The following is a 7,160-nucleotide window of genomic DNA, read 5'->3' as shown; positions in this document are numbered from 1 at the left end:
CAGTACCTTTCCCAGGCCATCCTATGGAGAAAGAATACAAGAGATACTAATGTCTTCACTTGCTTCAGAGGGAGTGAAAGTGTGACAAGCAGCCATCATTGCAACTCAGTGCAGAGATGCAGCCCTTTCTAATGGAGCCCATGACTGGGGTGAAGAATAGGCCCAGTCCATTCCATGGCATTTCCAGTCAAGGTCCACAATTAGTCATGGTCAGAGTATTTGAGAAAAGTGCTCTAGCAGGAGGAGGCAGGACATCCAACTTTCCAACTTCCTATCCAACTTTCCAGCACCAATGCACCCAAGGTAAAGGAACAAATGTTCCCTTGCACTGAGGTGGCCTCAGCCTGCCCCACCATGCTTGCCCTTCCACCACAGGAGGCAGTGCACACCCCATTGGCACAGCTGCATCCATGCTGGAAAATTGGATAGGATTGGGCCCTGAGTTTCCAACCAGGCCACCAACCCATTTTAAATTTGTGTAACAACCTCAACCTGTGACAGCTGTCCCCCCCCCCCACACACACACATTTTAAATGTCACCATAGGCTGTATGTACCAGTGGTGCATCTGTGTTCCTGTTGGCCATCTCATTCTGAACAAAGGGGGGCTTTACATGACATGTCTGTTTCATCCTAACCAAAAGCCTGACACAGCCAGGTGTGGAATAATCACATAACGGGACTGCCATGGCATTGTCGGGCAGCAAAAACACAGCAGGCACAGAAAGTGTTGGTGAAATCATTGGCATAGCTAGCGGGGGGTGGGAGAGGTCTGCCCCGAGTACCACCCTTAGGGGGGGTGACACCACAAATGACCCAACTTCGCTAACATCGTGAAGGTTAGGCGTAACACCATCATGCCTATACCGTTGGATGCGGAATTTCCAGAGGAATGCAATGCAAATAACCAGAGTGAAATATCTCCTTTCCATCAAAGGTTATGGTGTTACGTGAAAATCCCCTTTTCCCTTCCAAGTTGTGTTTTTATATCTAGTTATGTATTTTGGACTATACAGACCAAGCAAGCAGGCCACTCCTCCCCCAGCACATGTTTCTAAGGGCCATGGCCAAGCTACAAACACATGAATTACACAAACCCCCAATTCCTGCACCGAAGTCTACGAGCAAAGGTGGGAGAACTGGAATGTCTGGTAACAAGGGAAAACATTGACATAGTGGGCATAACGGAAACCTGGTGGAATGCAGAGAATCAGTGGGATACCGCAATCCCGGGCTATAAACTCTACAGGAGGGACAGGCAGGGGCGTGTTGGAGGTGGGGTGGCCCTTTATGTTAAGGAAGGGATAGAATCCAGCAAAGTAGAGATTGAAGGTGGGTCCGACTCCACCGTAGAATCTCTGTGGGTTAAATTACCAGGCTTGAGCAGCGATGTAATACTGGGGGCGTGCTATCGTCCTCCAGACCAGAAATCTGATGGGGACCTTGAAATGAGGAAACAGATCAGGGAGGTGACAAGGAAGGACAGGGTTGTAATCATGGGGGACTTCAATTATCCTCATATTGACTGGGTCAATTTGTGTTCTGGTCACGATAAGGAAACCGGATTTCTTGACGTGCTAAATGACTGTGGCTTAGATCAGCTAGTCACGGAGCCCACCAGAGGACAGGTGACTCTGGATTTAATTTTGTGCGGTACGCAGGACCTGGTTAGAGATGTAAACGTTACTGAGCCATTGGGGAACAGTGATCATGCTGCGATCCGTTTTGACGTGCACGTTGGGGGAAGAATACCAGGCAAATCTCTAACAAAAACCCTTGACTTCCGACAGGCGGACTTCCCTCAAATGAGGAGGCTGGTTAGGAGGAGGTTGAAAGGGAGGGTAAAAAGAGTCCAATCTCTCCAGAGTGCATGGAGGCTGCTTAAAACAACAGTAATAGAGGCCCAGCAGAGGTGTATACCGCAAAGAAAGAAGGGTTCCACTAAATCCAGGAGAGTGCCCGCATGGCTAACCAGCCAAGTTAGAGAGGCTGTGAAGGGCAAGGAAGCTTCCTTCCGTAAATGGAAGTCTTGCCCTAATGAAGAGAATAAAAAGGAACATAAACTGTGGCAAAAGAAATGTAAGAAGGTGATAGGGGAGGCCAAGCGAGACTATGAGGAACACATGGCCAGCAACATTAAGGGGAATAATAAAAGCTTCTTCAAATATGTTAGAAGCAGGAAACCCGCCAGAGAAGCGGTTGGCCCTCTGGATGGTGAGGGAGGGAAAGGGGAGATAAAAGGAGACTTAGAGATGGCAGAGAAATTAAATGAGTTCTTTGCATCTGTCTTCACGGCAGAAGACATCAGGCAGATACCGCTGCCCGAACGGCCCCTCCTAACCGAGGAGTTAAGTCAGATAGAGGTTAAAAGAGAAGATGTTTCAGACCTCATTGATAAATTAAAGATCAATAAGTCACCGGGCCCTGATGGCATACACCCAAGGGTTATTAAGGAATTGAAGAATGAAGTTGCAGATCTCTTGACTAAGGTATGCAACTTGTCCCTCAAAACGGCCACGGTGCCAGAAGATTGGAGGATAGCAAATGTCACGCCTATTTTTAAAAAGGGAAAGAGGGGGGACCCGGGAAACTATAGGCCGGTCAGCCTAACATCTATACTGGGTAAGATGGTGGAATGCCTCATCAAAGATAGGATCTCAAAACACATAGACGAACAGGCCTTGCTGAGGGAGAGTCAGCATGGCTTCTGTAAGGGTAAGTCTTGCCTCACAAACCTTATAGAATTCTTTGAAAAGGTCAACAGGCATGTGGATGCGGGAGAACCCGTGGACATTATATATCTGGACTTTCAGAAGGCGTTTGACACGGTCCCTCACCAAAGGCTACTGAAAAAACTCCACAGTCAGGGAATTAGAGGACAGGTCCTCTCGTGGATTGAGAACTGGTTGGAGGCCAGGAAGCAGAGAGTGGGTGTCAATGGGCAATTTTCACAATGGAGAGAGGTGAAAAGCGGTGTGCCCCAAGGATCTGTCCTGGGACCGGTGCTTTTCAACCTCTTCATAAATGACCTGGAGACAGGGTTGAGCAGTGAAGTGGCTAAGTTTGCAGATGACACCAAACTTTTCCGAGTGGTAAAGACCAGAAGTGATTGTGAGGAGCTCCAGAAGGATCTCTCCAGACTGGCAGAATGGGCAGCAAAATGGCAGATGCGCTTCAATGTCGGTAAGTGTAAAGTCATGCACATTGGGGCAAAAAATCAAAACTTTAGATATAGGCTGATGGGTTCTGAGCTGTCTGTGACAGATCAGGAGAGAGATCTTGGGGTGGTGGTGGACAGGTCAATGAAAGTGTCGACCCAATGTGCGGCGGCAGTGAAGAAGGCCAATTCTATGCTTGGGATCATTAGGAAGGGTATTGAGAACAAAACGGTTAGTATTATAATGCCATTGTACAAATCTATGGTAAGGCCACACCTGGAGTATTGTGTCCAGTTCTGGTCGCCGCATCTCAAAAAGACATAGTGGAAATGGAAAAGGTGCAAAAGAGAGCGACTAAGATGATTACGGGGCTGGGGCACCTTCCTTATGAGGAAAGGCTACGGCGTTTGGGCCTCTTCAGCCTAGAAAAGAGACGCCTGAGGGGGGACATGATTGAGACATACAAAATGATGCAGGGGATGGACAGAGTGGATAGGGAGATGCTCTTTACACTCTCACATAATACCAGAACCAGGGGACATCCACTAAAATTGAGTGTTGGGCGGGTTAGGACAGACAAAAGAAAATATTTCTTTACTCAGCGCGTGGTCGGTCTGTGGAACTCCTTGCCACAGGATGTGGTGCTGGCGTCTAGCCTAGACGCCTTTAAAAGGGGATTGGACGAGTTTCTGGAGGAAAAATCCATTATGGGGTACAAGCCATGATGTGTATGCGCAACCTCCTGATTTTAGGAATGGGTTAAGTCAGAATGCCAGATGTAGGGGAGAGCACCAGGATGAGGTCTCTTGTTATCTGGTGTGCTCCCTGGGGCATTTGGTGGGCCGCTGTGAGATACAGGAAGCTGGACTAGATGGGCCTATGGCCTGATCCAGTGGGGCTGTTCTTATGTTCTTATGTTATGTTCCTTGCAGGTCAATGTATAACCTAATCACTGTGTCTCCTGATTATGCAAAACAAGCATGCACCTATGGAGGAGGAAGTCTATTGTTCTTTTGTTGTAGCTTTAACACTCTTAAGCACCTTATGCAAATTGCCTCCCTCCCCCAGAGCCAAGCTTTGCTGATAACTGAGTTCTGGACCCTTCCACCTTTTCTTTACATACTCCAAGTGTTACTGAGCATGCCCACAGCTCTGGGATACTTCCGGTCAGTTTGGATTGACTTCCAGGTCAAAGACAACTCTTAAGAGAGAACTCAGAGCACATGCGGTCTCTCTCTGATTGCTCTCTTGCGAGAGTGGTCCTGCGGGACTCTTCATCCAACTGCTCCCCCCCCACAGGTAAATATATCGTGCGTCTAAACTTCCCCCCCTTTTTCCCTACCTATTCCTCCCTTCTCCCCCCATCTTTAGTCAGCAACTGGGTTTAGCAGATTAAGGAACTCCTAAAATACCTTCCTACACCCTAACCATTTCTGTTTCTTTTTTCGGGTGCACTCAAATTATAGCACATGCATCCACCACGAGTTAGGTACACCAGACAAGTATATACTTATCGATTCTCCATGTGTATTATGTTACCTTTGTGTGTTTTTGCAATAAAAATATAATCCTTTGATTGAAAGTTACCTTCATCCCAGTCTCCTCATTAAGCTAAACAAGGGATTTCTTTGCTCTACGCTGTCTTGTATCCAGCCTATGGTCCCAAAAGTTTCCAGAAGGCTAATATAAATAATTCCCCTAAACAAAACAGCCTTTTTGGTAACAATGGCCAAAAAACCGGAAACCAAAAATGCATGGAACCCTATGGAACGTGAAACAGAGCCATATCACGTGTTTACTCATGAGTAGGCAGACTTGCCTTAGTCCTTTAGAAAGGGCAGGCTGAGAGGAATCAAAGGTCACCAGAATGGTTCCCGTCCAATGAACGCAACCCCCAAAAAACACCCAAGAAGGAAGTCCCTCCCTCCAAGCTGAGGAATGTATTGAGCCATGCGGAAAGAGAAAGGAAGCCACACAGTCACATTTACTCCCAAGTAGGCAAAGGTACCTTGGTACCTGGTCAAGTTGGGCACAGGGGTGTGCAAGGCTAGCTGCATGGTCCCAATCTGATGAAAATGGAGCTGAACAAATGAAGGTAGCAAACCCTAAAGCAGGGGTGCCCAAACCCCGGCCCTGGGGCCACTTGCGGCCCTGAAGGACTCCCAATGCAGCCCTCAGGGAACCCCTGGTCTCCAGTGAGCCTCTGGCCCTCCAGAGATTTATTGGAGCCTGCACTGGCAACTGCTTTCCGTGTGAGGGCAACTGCTTGACCTCCCCCGTGAGCTGTGGGATGAGGGCTCCCTCCACTGCTTGCTGTTTCACATCTGTGATGCAGCAGTGGCAGTGGAGGAAAGGCTGGTCTCGCTTTGTGCCAGGCCTTTTATAGGCCTTGAGCTATTGCAAGACCTTCATTCATTCATATAAGTTTATCTTTAATATATTCAGTTATGTCAACTTATGTAAATTTATTAAAATTTTAAATGTAAATTAATTAATTTTCCCCCCTGGCCCCCGACACAGTGTCAGAGAGATGATGTGGCCCTCCTGCCAAAAATTTTAGACACCCCTGCCCTAAAGAATAAAACAGGCTTCAGCTGTAAGGTGCCTTGGTAAGTTCTGAGTAAGTTCTGATAGTGATATGCTTACTCTCCCCCCTCCAAGTCTGGATCTGCCCACAATCTCCCTTTCTCCCCCCCCCAGCCTGGATTCCCCCACAATCTTCCTTCCCCCCCCTCCAAGCCTGGATCCCTCCACAATCTCCCTTTCTGCCCCTCCAGCCTGGGTCCCCCTACAATCTCCCTTAAGAACATAAGAACAGCCCCACTGGATCAGGCCATAGGTCCATCTAGTGCAGCTTCCTGTATCTCACAGCAGCCCACCAAATGCCCCAGGGAGCACACCAGATAACAAGAGACCTCATTCTGGTGCCCTCCCTTGCATCTGGCATTCTGACATAGCCCATTTCTAAAATCAGGAGGTTGCACATGCACATCATGGCTTGTAACCCGTAATGGATTTTTCCTCCAGAAACTTGTCCAATCCCCTTTTAAAGGCATCCAGGCCAGTTGCTATCACCACATCCTGTGGCAAAGAGTTCCACAGACCAACCACACACTGAGTAAAGAAATATTTTCTTTTGTCTGTTCTAACTCTCCCAAAACTCAGTTTTAGTGGATGTCCCCTGGTTCTGGTGTTATGTGAGAGTGTAAAGAGCATCTCCCTATCCACTCTGTCCATCCCCTGCATAATTTTGTATGTCTCAATCATGTCCCCCCTCAGGCGTCTCTTTTCTAGGCTGAAGAGGCCCAAATGCCTTAGCCTTTCTCCCCCCCTCCAAGCCTGGATCCCCCCACAATCTCCCTTTCTCCACCCCCTTCAAGCCTGGATTCCTTCCACAATTTTCCCAAAATTCTGGAAATTGTGGCTTTTAGGAATATTACTATCATGTTATATACCATTTTATGCAGAATTTCATCCATTACTTGTGGGGAAATATTCACTGCATTTATTTTCTGGCCATTATTATTATTCATTTCATGTCATGACTATTATTATCTCTGTCTCACCTACCTCACAGGGTTGTTGTGAGGACAAAATAAGGGGAGGAACCATGTACACCATTCTGAGCTGCTTAGAGGAAGGGTGGTATAAAAATGTGAATTAATTAATAAATAATATAATATATTAATTAATTAATTATATCATATGGGGTGACAAAATTTTATGGGCCCCGGGTGTCAAATGACCTAGCTACACCTCTGGGTGAAATCGCAGACTTGTTGTTCCCCAGAGTTGTGTTTCTCTGACTATGGCAAGCAGTCGCTTTGGGAGAACTTTTTGAGTGTTTGCACGAGTGTACAGTGCCTTTGTTGGTTCAACCCAGAAGGCACAGCTTGGTCCAAAATGGCTGCCTTTCCCCTCAGGATTGCAGCATAGGCAGGCCTGTTGCCTCAGGCTGAAAAGGGCGGGGGAAATCCGTTAGGAGGGAGGGGGAATTGAGGGA

This window comes from Tiliqua scincoides, chromosome 11, assembly GCF_035046505.1.
Source record: "Tiliqua scincoides isolate rTilSci1 chromosome 11, rTilSci1.hap2, whole genome shotgun sequence".
Taxonomy (NCBI): Eukaryota; Metazoa; Chordata; class Lepidosauria; order Squamata; family Scincidae; genus Tiliqua; species Tiliqua scincoides.
This window is presented reverse-complemented; position numbering follows the sequence as displayed.